We start from the raw sequence: 16533 nt of genomic DNA, 5'->3' as shown, positions 1-16533 counted from the left end.
TTGGTCACCCAGGAGCTCTCATGGAGATGTACAATGAGATTAATGTTGTTTTTGTGCCCGCTAACACAAAATCCATTCTGCAGCCCATGGATCAAGGAGTGATTTTGACTTTCAAGTCTTATTATTTAAGAAATACATTTTGTAAGGCCATAGCTGCCACAGATGAGGATTCTTCTGATGGATCTGGGCAAAGTAACTTGGAAACCTTCTGGAAAGTATTCACCATTCTAGATGGCATTAAGAACATTTGTGATTCATGGGAAGAGGTCAAAATATCAACATTAACAGGCGTTTGGAAGAAGTTGATTCCAATCCTCATGGGTGACTTTGAGGGGTTCAAGGCTTCAGTGCAGGAAGTAACTGCAGATGTGATGGAAATAGCAAGAGAACTAGAATTAGAAGTGGAGCCTGCAATCTCATAATAAAACTTTAATGGATGAGGAGTTGCTTCTTATGGATGAGCAAAGCAAGTAGTTTCTTGCGGTCTAATCCCTCTACTCCTGGTGAAGCTGCTGTGAAGACTGTTGAAACGACAACAAAGGATTTAGAATACGACATAAACTTAGTTGATAAAACAGTGGCAGGGTTTGAGAGGATTGACTCCAATTTTGAAAGAAGTTCTACTGTGGGTAAAATGCTACCAAACAGCATCTCATGCTACAGAGAAATTGTTCATGAAAGGAAGAGTCAATCAATGAGGCAAACTTCATTGTCGTCTTATTTTAAGAAATTGTCACAGCCACCCTGACCTTCAGCAGCCACCACCCTGATCAGTCAGCAGCCAGCAACATCAAGGCAAGACCCTCTGCCAGCAAAAAGATTACAACTTGCTAAAGGCTCAGATGATGGTTAGCATTTTTTAGCAATAAAGTATGTTTTAATTAAGATATGTACATTGTTTTTTAGACATAATGCTATTGCACTCATTAGACTACAGTATAATGTAAACATAACTTTTATATGCACTGGGAAACCAAAAAATTCATGTGACTCGCTTTATTGTGATATTGGCTTTATTGCGGTAGTCTGGAATTGAAACCACAATATCTCCAAGGTGTGCCTGTACAACACACCACTAATCATAGCACTGCCACAATCAACAACTGACTACTATACAAGATATTATATAGTGAAGGAGCAATAGTCGCTCCCATGCATATTCATATATTTTAACATATTTGACAACAGGGTGTGGTGGGTGTGGGGCTGGCTCTGGAGCCCGGCTTCCTGGGTGCACATTCCAGCTCTGCCACATCCTGGCTGCGTCACATTTGGCAAGTCACTCAACCTCCTACGCAGCACTTTTCCCTTCTGTAAAATGGGGATAAAAACCATGCCTATCTCAAAGTGAACTCTCAATAAATGTTAGCCTTTATTTTTAAAAAGACTCAAGATTAAAATGGATGAGTGAGACCTGGGGTGTCAACCAGTTCACGGACATTCCTTTTCTTCAGAAGTTAGTCCTCAATTATCTTGTTCTTCCTTAACCATCGTAAGCTTCGGTTACATCCAGGGACAGAGCTTTCCCTTCTGTCTACATGTGGAGGCAGTGGCGCCAGTTGGTTGGCTCCCTGTTTCTCTGATCTCTACTCTGCCAGAGCTGAAACCTCACTCAATTCTGTGAGGCCCATCTCATTTCCAAGTCCCCTGATCCCCTCCTCAAAAAGTCAGGCCTTTTAATTAAGTCCTACTCTCCTGTCCAAGGGGTCCCTCACATGGCCTTCAGGAAGAGGCGGTCCCCGCCATAACGGAGGATCCTGACAGCACTTGTGGAGGCCTGTTGAAGACAAAATCATTCCATGACACTTGTTAAAGCACTGTAAGGCAGCCTTCATTCAGGGGACCATCCCAATAGGTGTGTGGGGGGGGGTGTGGTTTGCAGTGGAGGAGAGAGGGCGGACTCAACTCCTAAAACAATAAGGAAAAGGGGGGATTTATAGCCAAGGAGCAGGGTGGGGGTCAGCAGATGGGAAATTACTAAGAAGAAACATCGGGGTACAGTGAGTTCTGGCTAAATCGACCTAACAGGATTCTTGCCAAAGACAGGCCAGGGTATTTATCAGACATCACCTGGGGGATGGTGGAGGATGAGGAACTGATCAGATATTGAGGGTGATCAGATATGGAGGATGGGCGATTCTGGCTAAACCAACTTAGCAGGATTCTTGCTAAAACTGGACAATTCAGAAACGAACACAGAAGCTCAAAAGTTGAGACCTAATTGAAAAAGAGCTCAGAAGAGCCTGACGAGGGTGTGGTCATGGAGAAAGTCTTTGTCAGGACAGCATGCTTGTGGGTGAGGCCCATACTCTTAAGGGGAAGTGACTCTTTGAATGACCTACTTCTTCTGTGCTGGGAGGACACAGAGGCCAGGAGAGGGTAGAGAGAGAGGGATGTGCAGGGAGAGGAGAGAGTGTAAGTGCTTCCATCAGCAGCGACACTATTTTGCTGTCATGTGGCCTCTGCACTCTGTATGATAACACACTCATTTAGACCCCAGCATCCTGGGGACAGGAAACATGAGTTTCTCCTGTTTTTTGTTTGTTTCATTCTTGGTGCACCTTGGAATCCAAATTCTCACTGTAAAGACACAAAACCAATTCAAGTTCTTTCTAGCCAACATAAAAAAGAAACACATGGCTTCCAGTAAGCAACTTTTTTTTTTTTTTTTTTTTTGCTGACGAAGATTTGCCCTGAACTAACATCTGTGCCAATCCTCCTCTATTTTGTATGTGGGACGCCGCCACAGCATGGCCACCGATGAGTGGTATAGATCTGTACCCGGGAACTGAACCCAGGCTGCCAAAGTGGAGCACATCAAACTTTACTACTAGGCCACGGGGCCAGCCCCTAGTAAGCAAGCTTTGATGGACACAAAGCCAGCAGGGCAGGAGGAAAGGCTGCTCCTTCCCCAGCAGTCTTGCTCCAAGGTGGGATCGGGTAAGGGAGATGAAAGAAGTGATCTGGAGCCCAACCCCAGAAGAAGAACTGACAGCACGTCAAGAAAAAGCACCGTCCTGCCCCCGCCTCAGCTTGGTGCTGTCCCACAGACCTAGAGTAAAGGCTCAGAAGTGCTGTCCACAAGGTTCTGCCTACACCTCTGTCCTGGCTCAGATGAAGCCCCTCAGTGCCTCAGGACAGCCTGCCCACATGTAATCAGGCCACACATGCACGCGTGCATGCACACACACACACACACACTCTCTCACACCCCTGCACATGAGAGATACGCAGGAGACAGAACAATGCCTCTAAGAAGTGACAGAGGCACCTGACCGCCCTCGGCAGGGGTGCACCGAGCCATACCTACCTCTGACTTTCTGAAAGTAACAGCGTCTCCACAGATAGGAAGAGACAAAGGAGTTTCCTTCCAGCTAAAGCAAATGGTGGCTTTGTTTTCTCACTGGAGTATTGTAAGAATTGATTGTTTGGGGGAAATGACATAAAATCTAAGAGCTCTGGTTCCCAGGCTAGAAGACAGACCAGATCTATTCATTCAGTAAGCATTAAAAACCCACTGCTTAATTAATACCGGAACCACTCCACTCTCTTTGCAAAGAGGAGGTGCAGTGTAGTCCTACAGGCTGGCATCCTTGCCACAGAGGCCGGCACAAGGTGTTGAAGGCGAACACACAGCTGCTGCCATTCTGGATGTTTCCTCTAATTCATTGAGGCAATAAAAACTGTTAAAAATCGAACCTCTGCCATGAGGTCTTGAATTACATGAGTAAGTTCCTCTTTAACAAGCCGTCATGTTCAGGGAACATATCCATTTACTGACTGTTCCTTAAAAAAGGCTCTCTCTCCATCAGGAAACTGCTTCCACCAGAAATTTGGTTTCCCATTTGAAGTGGTTTGCACACGGTCAGGCGTTTTTATTGTCCTCGTCTGTTTCATGGACCCCACTGAAGAGTGGGGTGTCTCCCTAAAAATATTAATGTTTACCCTCCCCCTGATGACCTTCGTGTGGAAGGAAACATTTGCCACATAGCTATTACACATCATTTACTCTGCCACGAGCTTAACATACATCAGAGAGTTTAATACTTACGGAGCACAACGACAGAAGCTTCACATGCGTTGACTCATTTAGCTTTCCCAATAGTTCTATGAAGTTCTATTATTAACCCCATTTTACAGATGAGGAAACTGAGGCTCTGAGAATAATCTTCCCAAGGTCCCATAAGTGGTAGATCTAGGAATCAAATCCAGCCCAACCTTTCTCCTCATCTATGTTCTTGTCCCTGCACCAAAATGCTTGCTTCCAGGCCATGGTCTTCTCCCTGTCAGCAGGACCTTGGCATTCTGGCAAGGCCAGACCTTGCAGGAGTGTTTCTAGGTTAGTTTTGAATTCCAAAGCCCTCCTCTAAAGCAGATTTCTTGGAAGCACAAGGCTTGTGAGGGCCATGAGGAAAAACAGAACCAGATCAGACAGCCTGCTTTGCACTAGGCCAAACACAGCCACCCGCTTCAGGATCAGTTGCCCATGCTCGGGGCTCCTCTGCCGGCAGTTCAAGATGCACCTATGCCGACTTTGCCTCTTTGGTCTTGGTTTACTCACCTTTAAAATGGGTACAATAACACCTGTCCTATAGGGCTGCTCTGAGGAGGTAATATGATAAGAATCCTAAAGCATCTAACCAGGTGCCTGGCACAGGGTGGTCAGTGAGCAATGGTCACTGCTGCTCTTTCTTGGTGGAGTCCCAGGAGCTGCTCCTGGGTCCAGTGGAGGGAAGAGAAGAGCAGTCCTTGCCTGTGGGGAAGAGTACTTTATCATCAACACTGTTTTAGAATTCCTGGTGTACTGTGACAGTAAAAAGCAAACAGACTTTTAATTGGTTTTATTATTGCTTTTAAATTCTCTGCAGATGATGTACCCCTTACTGCCTGCACCCTTAATAGACTTCTCCCACTCCCTTCTTCCCTACTCCATGCCCTTCTCCATCCGACACATGCCACAGCCTAGATCTCTTCCGAATTTCCCACTGGAGAGCGAATAGAGAGGCAGTGGGGGTCTTGACCACTCCTCGGCCCCATCGCGATCACAACACTTCAGGGAAAAAGAACACAGCTCCTTCACAACAATACGGGCCTGACCACAGAGGGACTCCCCGAAACGCCCCCAGTGAGAAGGAGATGCACCTGCAAAGCTCACAACTGGGAAAGAACATGCTGTTTAGCTAAGAAGGCTGGAGGAGAGGGGTGAGGAGAAGGGCTGAGAGGAGGCTGGGAAAGTGGGCATCTTCTAGGGCCACGCAGGCCATGTTAAGGATTTTCGGCTTTCTTTCACTCAGCAAGAAGCACTCACATGATAAGGGCAAAGAACAGCCTGGAAGGGTGAGGCAGGGTGTGGGAGACTAGTTAGGAAGCTTTTGTAGCAGCAAAGGCTGGACAAGGGGAGTGGAAGTCAGCGTGAACAAGTGGATGGATTTAAACCCACACGCTCAGGAAGAGAAATTAATGAGACTTGGTGATAGGTTGACAGGAGATAGAGAGCACAAGATGACGTCTGGTTTCTGGTTCAGGTAGATGGCAGGGCAGGTTGAGACAGGGGACGTCTGAAGAGGACAGACTCAAAGGCTGAGGGCGGGGGGGGGGGGCGGGGGGGTGTGGGTGTGAACAGATATTGAACCGAGCGGTGCACACAGCGAGTCACTCAAGTGGAGATGAGAAGATGCTCGTATTTCAGTCAGGTGTTCCAAGGAGCGGTCCAGACGGGATGCATGGAACCTGAAACCAAGGAGGTGAAGCGTTCCCCAGGGGAGAGAGCCCACAGGAGGAGAAGAGTTCTGGAGCACCCCAACCCTAATGGCCAAGCAGAGGGCGTGGAGGAAGCGGCAGAGGAGCCCAGGCGGGAGTAGCCAGAAAAGCAGGAAGGAAACCAGCAGAGGTGGTGCCTCAGAAGCCAAGGGAAGAAAAGAAGATTTAGAGTTTTAATTAAACTTAATAAAATGCTGCTCAGAGGGCAAGAAAGACGAAGTCTGAACAGCGTCATCAGCATTGCTGGAGATGCAGGTCAGAGGTCTTCTCATCAGGAGCAGGTGTGGTTGGGAACCGGCGCACAAGGCCCGAAGCGTGAGCGGGAGGGGAGACGTGCGCTTACGTCTCAGGCAGCCCCCAAGCTTGTCACATCACTTGGCACGTGTCCTTCACACCCTTTATCTTATGTATGATTATCCTGCTTACTTATTGTTTACTTGTTTATTGTCTTCTTCCCTCCCAGAAATGTAAGGTTAGGGCAAGAACGTTGTCTGTTTTATATACAGCTGTACCCTGCAGACCTAGCAGAATGCTTGGCACAGAATAGGGACTCAGGAAATAGCTGTTGAATATGGAACGAATGAAACAGACAGAGAGGAGAGATAAGTTTGGTTAACAAGTAGGGAGACAGGGAGTTGGAAAGCAGGAGGGCTGCAAGCAGCAGCGACTGATGAGAATGAGCCCGGGGTGAGAAGAGGAGAGATGGAGTGGTGCCCTGAGAAGGCGGGGGGTCCCAGGCTTAGGTGGAGGGTTATGGCAGCATGCAGGACACTGACACGAAAGCGTAAAAGAGAGACTCAGAGGTATTTTCTGGTCTAAATAACATCCAACCCACATGTCCTGGCCTTAGGGTATATTCCCCCAAAGCAAACCCTGAGACAAGGATTCCTGGGCAGGTGAGTTATGGAAGAAATGCTCCAAGGGAAGTTACCAAGGAAGTGGGGGAGTGGGGGGGAGCAGGACAGAGAAGGGGAGAAGCCAGGCCACAGTCTGACCTCAGATGAAGTCCCAGCCTCAGCCAGAGCCCAGGGAGACTTCTGGAGCGTCAACTGCACCTCCTCCAGAGTCTGTCCCCTCCTCCCCAGGGCCTGCATCTTCCCACACCAGCTAATATTGGCTACCAATACTCTAGCTCTCTTGGCAGGATGGCAGTCCTTTGAAAAAGGTGACAGGGGCAAGCCTTTAGAAGCAAAGGCCACAGAAACCGTGGGGTGGGCGCACAGAACTGTGAAAGGGATCCAAGGGCGTCTGGGCAGAGGGCCAACAATGTCCACCACTAAATCCCGACAGAACTATGTGTGGATGACCCTGGGAGACCCACCAAGAAACGACTTCATTCCCAGGGGCTGGAGGGTGCAGGGATGGTTACCTTTCAGAATCATTTTTGTTCTGGAAAATAATCCTTCAAAGGAAGATATTATGGCTCCTGAAGTGCACAGAAGTGCTCCTCTTGGAAAACTGTAAGAGTGTGAATTTAGTTAAAGCTACTAATACTGAATGTGATATGCAACTATTGCAAAAGTCCTTCGAGTATTCAGAAATACTCAAAAGTCAAGAAATAGAAAACTGAGCAACCTGTATCACATTCACGGGACATGCTTATTATCATCACAGTATTGTGATATTGTAGAATCCTCAGAAACAAAAATCAATCGAAATAAAATAAAATAAATCAACCAACTACTATTTACTGAACACCTGCTATGAATCCAGCTTTGTGCCAGAAATGGCGGAATGGAGAAATGTCTCCGTACTAGAAGTTTATCACCAGGCTGGGGACCAGATGATATTCCTGAAACGATTAAAGAAGGCAAAATAGGACCCCTGGGAGGTAGTGTAGTTTGATTTCTAAGACGAGCCCCAGAGTCAGACTACTCGGGATTACTCTCACTACTTCCATTGGACTCTCTGCGCCTCAGTTTCCCTATCTGAAAAATGGAGTAACAATGGTACTTACTTCTCAGGATTCTTGGGAGGATAAAATGAGGTAATTTGCGTAGGGTCCTTAGAGCAGTGCCTGATGTATACAGTAAGCACTTAGTCCTGGGGAGTCCATGGCTACAGATATTACCGGAGGAGAGGAATGGAAAAGAACGCTACTTGCCTGGCTTGTCTCCTATCCTGCTCTGCTCAGAAGGATCAAGACATTTATGCTTGGCTAGAAAAAAACCTCAAGAAACACCCACCCTTGTTTACTTGGACCCAGATGCAACGAAGCTAAGTATGGACCAAGAGTTGAAGGGCGGATGGCGTGCTCCTCTACTGAACTGGCCAGGAGCCGAGGCCAGCGGCTTTATGTCTTGGGAGCCTTTCAGACTCGGAGCCTGCATATGCTCAGACTCTAAAGAGTGCTGGGTCAGCAAGGAAGCACTGGGAAAGCCATCAGTATCTTTGTCTCCCCACTGACTGTTTCCTGCCCAGCACCCAGGAGGCAGTCCCGCCACTTCTCTGACCAGCACACAGAAGGGGGTGCCCGGGCTCAAGCGATGCAGTCACACAGGCCTGCACTCCTATCCTGCCTCTCCACGCACAGCTGTGTGACCTTGGGTCAGTGACTTTGACCTCTGAGGACTCAATTCCCTCGTCTGTAAAAGAGTTCTCGGCCTTGGCTGTACAGTAAAATCACTGGGGCGGTATTTAAAAATTGAAATGCCCAGGACTCACCCCAGACCAGTAAAATCAGAATCCCCTAGGATGGGAACCACTGCCACAAGGACAGACGGTCATCTTCTACTCATCAGAGATTACCCACGGAAAACACTGAACACCGGGCTTTACACAGAGTGCCCCGTAAAAGCTGGATACCACATTGTACCATCACTCAGAGTTCCTAGACTCTAGAAACACTCCCCACAGACCCACAAGGCCTGTACTTTGGAAGATTTATTCTGTCCATGGGAAACTTCCGTTCAGGCACCTCCCTTTGGCTAATGTTGAAGATCAATCCCTCATTTTGATTTCCGTAGTTCCTTTGATCACCCTGAATCATCTTATTCTTGGAAAGATAAGAAGGTCAGACTCAGAAAGCATTTCTCTGGACGTAGGGCTTTGGGCCTAATCCTGGTTTCCAGTTATGCACTCAGTGGGCCTCATCCCCCATCCTAATAAGAGAGTCATCATGCAAAGGGAGCCTCAGTCTTTGCTTGCACAGGTGACAGGGCCAAGGATGGGCATCCAGAACCCTGGCTGCTATCAAGGCCTGAACAGTTACATCCTGGATAGAACTGTAGGAAAAATATTTCTGGGCCTGTGGCCCCCTTGCCAGATCTCCAACGAATATAGGGCTTCAAGCCCTGTGTTACATGAAAATTCATGCAAACCAGGGTATGAGGATTTTAGAGTGTGGGAGGGGCCTTTCCAGGCCTTGCTTCCTACATAGTTGATGTGTCTGGACCCAGAACTGAGAGAAGGAACTGGAACAAAGCAAACAAGTGGGATCCCTTGCAACCTGTAGTTATGTTTTTCAAAGCAGAATATACACACAGCAGAACAGAAACAGAACATCAATTTAAGGAGTAAAAGGAGGCAGCTAGCATCCCAGCTAGAAGAAGAGCTGGTAGGTGACAAGGGGGGAAAAGTGCTGTCCACCCAGTGTAGAGGCAACGCATGGTGTCCAGTGGGAGCGTGGATGCCAGGGTGCCGGATAACAGAGCAGGTGACGGAGACTGCTCTAGTCCCATCATGAGCTGCTAAAAGGAGATCTGACCATGTGCATTCCAGACCCTGATATTCCTTTTTGCCACGTCATTCAACAACACAGTATTTGTTACGGGCCAAGCATATCTATCTATCTATTGATATTTCACAGCCCCATTTGGAGGGCACTCTTATTATCCCCATTTTGCAGATGAGGAAACTGAGGCACACAGAGGTTAAGTAACTCGTCCGAGGTGTCACAGTTAGCATGTGACAGAGTTGGAATATGAACCCTGTGCTCTCAATTCCTATGTCATATTGTTTCTAGTCTAGTAAGGGTGTCATACAGGTTGACAGACAGTTAGAATACAGTGTCTAAGGGATACCCTAGGGCCTAGCCCAAGTGATGTGTCCAAAATCCCTTTATTATTTGATGCTCACTCATAAGAAAAGAAATAGAAGGGTCACTTGGTGACAGGCTGATACGCACAGAGACAGATAAAATGGGCATTCCAATTGAGAGACTTGACTAGGTATCTACCCAAGAGAAATGAAAAGATATGTACATACAAAGACTTGTACGTGAAATGTGCATGACAGCTTTATTTACAACAGGCAAAACTGGAAACAACCCAAATTTCTATCAACAGGTAAGTGGACAAATTGCGGTACATCCATACAATGGAATACTCCTTGGCAATACAAAGATTGAACTGCCAATGCACACAATATGAAGGAATCTCAAAAGCATTGTGCTGAGTGAAAGAAGTCAGGAGCAAAAAAAAGTACTTATTTTAGGATTCCATCTATATGGAGTTCCAGAAAAGGTAAAACTCCAGTTTCAGAAAACAGATCGGTGGTTGCCAGGTGAAGGGGGTGGGAAGGGGGAACTGAACGCAAAGGGGCACAAGGGCACTTGTAGGGGCTGATGGAAACGTTCTACATCTGCATCATGGTGTCGGAGATCAAGATGTGGCCACCCTGAAACATATCTCTTTACCTTGACTGTTTTCTCTGAGGGACATTTGACCTCCCCCACTAACTGCCTAAAGAATTTGACATGGTGGCTCCTTCCTGGAACAGATCTTCTATCATGATGGCTGTAAAGATAATGTAGGATAGAGGTTACAATAGGAAAGGCACCAAGCCCCTTTTATCAAAAACTCTGTCTCTCCCTGACCACATTATCTATAGATGACCCTGAAAAGAATTGTCTTCCTGCCCTCTGAAGTCCCAGGCCACTACCCACCCCCAACACGTTCCTCGCCTTTAGCTGCAATACTTAAGCAAGCAGCTTAGACAGAGGGACGAGTTGCTCATTTCTGAGTTTCTCATGTATACATGTTATTAAACTTGGTATTATTTTCTCCTGCTAACCTGTCTTGTTAATTATTTGGCCAGCCATAAGAACCTTAAGGAAAAGGGCAGAGGGGGATTCTTCCTCTTCCCCCGACAATGGTGTGGCTACATGGGTGTAGACATCTGTCAGAACCCATTGAATTGTACACTTAAAAGGGTGAATTGTATTTTCCGTACATTATACTCTCGACATCACGCAGTCCCACCTGAGCAGTGCTGGGCTCTCAAACTAGGAGCGAGAGTTGGACATGCTCTGCTTCCTTTTGCTTCTTCCTTTCTTTTTTTTTTTTTTCTTTCTTTCCCTCTTTCTTTCCTCCCTTCTCTCCTTCCTCTCTTCCCTCCTTCCTTCTTACCTTCCGTCATCCCTCCTTGTCTCCCTTCCGCCCTTCCCTCCCTCCCTCTCCCCTCCTTCATCCTTCCTTCCTTCCTCTCTCTCCCCGTCCGGGCCAAGCCTACTGGCAGGCCCCTGAGCTCCAGGCGTTTCCAGCACTGCCATTACGAATTAGTGGAAATGATCAGAGACCCAGGCAGACTGACTCCCAGCCTACTTCAGAGGGGCAGATGTTTTGCAAAACCGGCCAGTGACCCACAGAGAAGGCTGGCAAGCCCACAAGGCTCTCATTGGGCCCCTCTGTGGCTTCTGCCTCCCAGGTAGAAAGCATGCATATATTAGATGACAAAGAGGAAGCACCTGTCCAAGAATTACTCGGCCTTGGCAGGGAGGGAGGTCATCTGTCTCTGTCCAAGAACAATGTTCATTCACCCTTGAATTGTTCTCTCCAAAATATTTTGGGATGGGGTAAGGGTGAGGGGCTGTAGCAGGGGAGAAAGGAAGGTGGAAAGAACAGGGGAAGCAAATGCCACACTGCTCTGAGGTGGCAGCAAGACGATCTCTACCATCTTAAGCCCTGGGAAGGATGGAGGGAGAGAAGGAACGCTTCACTCAACCAGCTCTCACCTGGCTGCCTAAGTAAGAAAACACTCTGTCAGGGGCACCCCTGCCCGGGCTAGAAGAGACATGAAGAGAGAAGTTATCAGGGCAGGAGGCAGCAGGGTTGGGAACAGAACATGAGACTGGCACAGTTCCTCCCCTGAGCCTACAGGAGGCCCATGACAGCTGGAACGTCCATCTGCTACGCCCCACCAATAATGGCTCACAGGAAGGGAAGACGACAAGGACAACCCAAAGGCCCCTTGCTGGGAAGTTACACCAGGAAGTGAGCAGCAGGGCCTGCCTGCCCAGGAGGAAACCACATCAGAGTCATCAGTCAGGGCTCTCCTGGACAAACCCCTCACGGCAACAGAGAGTTATAAAGGCCCTCGGCCAAAAGGCATGGAAGTTGAGGTCAGCCAAGTGCAACCCAGCCACAAGGGCAGTGGGAGGGGGCTGGGGATGCCAGCTGCCATCCAAATCCTGTTTGCTGAAAGCTGAGCAAGTCACTAGGCTTGGCTTGGAAAGCAAAAGAGTAAGCTTTCAGGGGAGAGAGGGGAAAGAAGGAAGGATCTTAGAGAACTGGATGCTTGCACTTTTTTTTCCCAAAAGAGTTGGTCCCCAGGTGGTAAGGCATATTATTCAATAACAAAGTAAGAATGAAGAGATAAGGGTAGCATGAAGGTAGAACTCTGCCCCAAGACAGGAAAAAACAGGCATCCACAAGAGAAAAGATGAGTAACACTGCGCATCTAGTTCTTAGAAAGTGGAAGAGGAAAGAGACAATCTCTAATCCTAATTCACTCTGTTCCAGGTTTGGAAAAAAGCTGCATCCAAGAGAAATGTTCTGTCAAAGCAGCTTTGTGTGGAATGGAAAATCAGCCAAAAATCCATCAGCTCTCCCAAGTTACCAAGAAAGAAGAATTAACTCCCTAGCAGCTGATGTTTAAAGGCTAAACTGTCTGTAATCTACTCAATATCACTCATTTTTATTCTGGTATACTCTTCTTGGCAGGTTTAAAACATCAATACCCCATCCTAGCACCAATTAGTCTTCTATCTTAGCCTGGGAGGAACCTGTATGAGTGACATTACTAGGAACATATCATCACACCTATTGAATGAATCATGGAATAGACTGACCATTATAATAAATGCATGTGAATATATATATCCTTTCAATAGACTCAGCATAGTCTTTCATAGTTAACAAGTGTTGAGGCTAATTGTGGTATTAAAGAAAACCCTTAGACTTTTACTTCCAGTACTATGGTGGTCTGGGTATGTAGGCAACTCTACTGAAAACAACTAAGAAAACTGGATACTATAGAAAACCATATTTTGTTTAATGACTAATGAGCTGTGAAGTTGGTAAGAAATATTCAGTGGGCGAAAACTCAGTAAAAGCTGGAGCCAAGAATGGGAGCCAAGCCCTGAAGACACCTGCCAAACAAAGTGACCTTGAGGGTCATCTTTTGTGGCCTCACAGGATGAGCGGACAGGACAAGAATTTCCCATAATTGATAAAAGATACCATCACACGGATCCAGGAGGTCCAATGAATACCAAATATGAGAAACAAAAAGAAACATAGATTTATATGCATCTTTGTGAAACTGTAGAACACCAAAGACAAACACCAAACATTGAAATGCAGTCAGAGAAAAGAAAAAAAAGATTATTCTCAAAGGAAAGACAAGACTGATAGTAGATTTCAGAGGTAATAATGGAAAAAATGATATATTTGAATAATTGTCTTCATTGTATTGGAGAGAAAATAATTGTCAATCTAGAATTCTACCCAGAAAAAAAATCTCTCCCGAAAACAAGGGGAAAATTAGTGCATTTTCAAGCAAACAAAAACAGAGAAGTTGTCAACAGCAGATCTTCACTAAAGAAAACTCTAAAAACTGTACTATAGGCTTTCTCAGAAAATACTAAACAAAACTATATTAATATCAGTCAGACTAGACTTTAAAAGAATTACTAGAGAAACAAGTGCCACTTCATTATGAAAGATTTCATTCACTAGAAAGACATAGCAATTCCAAACTTATAGGTACATATTAACAAAGTCTCAAAATATATTAAAAAAAAAAACTGACAGAACCGTAAGAAGAAATAGAAAATCCACAGTCACAGTGGGAAATTTTAATGTGCTTCTTTCAGTAACTGATTGATCAAGCAGACAAAAAATCAGTAAAGATATAAAGGTATTGAACAACACAGTTAAGATGCTTGATGTAATGGATTATATAGAACACTGCATCTAACAATGACAGAATCCATAGAACTTTGTGAAAATTGACCACATAAGAAGCCTGCAATAAGCCTTACAAATTTAAAAGGTTGGGTTAACACACAAACAACATTTGCCAACCATGACGCAATTAACTTAGAAACCAATAACAAAAATGTAATAACAAGAAAAACAAACGAAAAACCAGAAGTTTGGAAATTAAGAAACACAGCTACATTTATAAGTCAAAGAATAAATCACAGTGGAAATTACAAAATACTTAGAACCAAATGATATAAAAATATTACATATCAAAAAATGTGTGTGTGGAGGCCAGCCCAGTGGTGTAGTGGTTAAGTTCGCGGGCTCAGCTTCAGCGGCCCAGGGTTCGCAGGCTCAAATCCCAGGCACAGACCTATGCGCCACTCATCAAGCCATGTGTGGCGGCGTCCCATATACAAAATAGAGGAAGATGAGCACAGATGTTAGCTCAGGGTTAATCTTTCTCAGCAAAAAAAGAGGAAGATTGGCAACAGATGTTAGCTCAGAGCCAATCTTCCTTACCAAAAAAAAAAAAAAAATGTGTGATGAAGTTAGAGTGGAAATATATAACCCATAATGCTCATAATAAGAAAACAAAAAGCCAAACATTCAACTTAAGAAGTTAAGAAAGAACAATAGATCAAACCTAAATAAGTTAGAAGGAAAAAATAGTGTAGAAATTAATGAACTAGAAGAAAAAAATAAAGAGAGAGAGGATCACAAAGTCAACAATTGGTTCTTTAAAGGATTAATAACATGGACAAAATTCTGAAAATACTATTCAACAAAAGAATATAGAAGGCCAGCCTGATGGCCTCGTGGTTGAAGTTCAGCGTGCTCCGCTTCGGCGGCCTGGGTTTGGTTCCCGGGCACGGAACCACACTACTTGTCTGTCAATAGCCATGCTGTGGCAGCAGCTCACACAGAAGAACTAGAAGGACTTACAACTAGGATGTACCACTATGTACTGGGGCTTTGAAGAGGGGGAAAAAAAAAGAGAGAGGAAGATTGGCCAGAGATGTTAGCTCAGGGCGAATCTTTCCCAGGAAAAAAAAAAAAATATATATATATATATATACACACACACACACATATATATATAGAAGTCACAATAGTATTAAAAGTGAAAAGGGGACATAACCACAGATGCTACAGAGTTTAAAAAGATAAAAGCATATTATAAATAACTTCACGGTAAAAATTTTGAAAATTCAGATAAAACGGACAAATTCCTAGAAAACTCTAACTTACCAAAATTAATTCTAGAAAAAAATTAAAACCTGAATAATCCAATAACTATTGAAGAAACTGAACCAGAGGTTAAAAATCTCCAGGGAAGAAAGAATGCCAATCTTACATAACTCTTTTTGAGAATATATAAAGAGGAAACATTCTACAACTCACTTTACAAGTCTAGCATAATCTGGATACAAAAGCCTGACAAGGATAAAATGATAAATGAAAATTACAGTCCAATACACTCATGAATGAACATAGATACAAAACTTCTAAGCAAAATATTAGCAAAACAAATCTAGCAATGTATAAAAAAAGAATCCATCATGACCAAGTCAGGTTTATTCCAAGAAAACAAGATTAATTTAACATTGGAAAATAGTTCACCAGATATTAACAAATTAAACAAAGAAAAAAATTACATAAATCCTCTCAATAAATGCAGAGAAAGTATTTCATAAAGTTCCATTTATTATTAAAAAAAAAAACTCTTTGCAAACTACAAAAGAAGGGTAGTTTCTTGTCCTGATAAAGAATATGAAATGCATAGAGAATATCATTCTCAATGGAAAATGTTGAAGACGAAAGGCAGAACTCTATAACTTTTAAAAGGTGATACAAGAGACTATTTTATGACCTTCCATTAGGAAGGATGACCTTAAAAAGACACAAAAAGTTCAATGATAAAGGAAAGACTGACAAATTTTCTTATATTAAAATCTAGAATTTCAGCCACTCTAAAAATACTAAAAATGATGAAGAAAAATCCCACAAATTAGGAAAAGGTATTTTCAACACTAAGAAATAGTCTCCAAGAAACATAAGTAACTTCTACAAATAAATAAGAAAAATACAAACTACCCAATTTTTAAATAAATCGTCAAAAGACTTGAAAAGGCTCTTTACACACAAAAAAAGAAAAATGAAAAGGCCAACAAGCATATGACAAGATGCTGAGCCTCTTAGTAATAAAATATACACAAATTGAAACCAAATAAGATACTATTGTACACCCACAAGATTGGCAAAATTTCTGATAATATCCCACAAAATATAAAGTATTAGCAAGGATACGGAGCAATGGGAACAATTATACACCACAGTTGGGTATAGAAATTGGTTAAACACAATGGAAATTAATTATTTTTGAGGTGAAATTCACATAACATAATGGAAATTAATTGAACTGTTCCAGTAGCATTGAAGATGCCCATAGTCAGTGACCAGTAGTTCTACTCCTACGTATATTCCCTAAGTAAATTTAGATACATGCTCACCAGGGGACCTGAAAAAGAATGTTCACAGCAGGACTATTTACAATAGCAAAAAA

The 16533-nt window shown here is 44.2% G+C and overlaps 1 protein-coding gene across 2 annotated transcripts in view; it reads right to left on the bottom strand.

Annotated features, from left to right (window-relative positions):
* Window positions 1-16533, bottom strand: part of HIVEP3 (HIVEP zinc finger 3) — a 492690-nt gene that overhangs the window by 379433 nt on the left and 96724 nt on the right. The gene's annotated exons all lie outside the window — the stretch shown is intronic.

Source organism: Ceratotherium simum, chromosome 22 (genome assembly GCF_057802395.1).
Source record: "Ceratotherium simum simum isolate JZ-2026a chromosome 22, ASM5780239v1, whole genome shotgun sequence".
NCBI classification, from domain to species: domain Eukaryota; kingdom Metazoa; phylum Chordata; class Mammalia; order Perissodactyla; family Rhinocerotidae; genus Ceratotherium; species Ceratotherium simum.
Note: the sequence above shows the minus strand (reverse complement) of the source record. Positions and strands in the feature narration are given on the sequence as shown.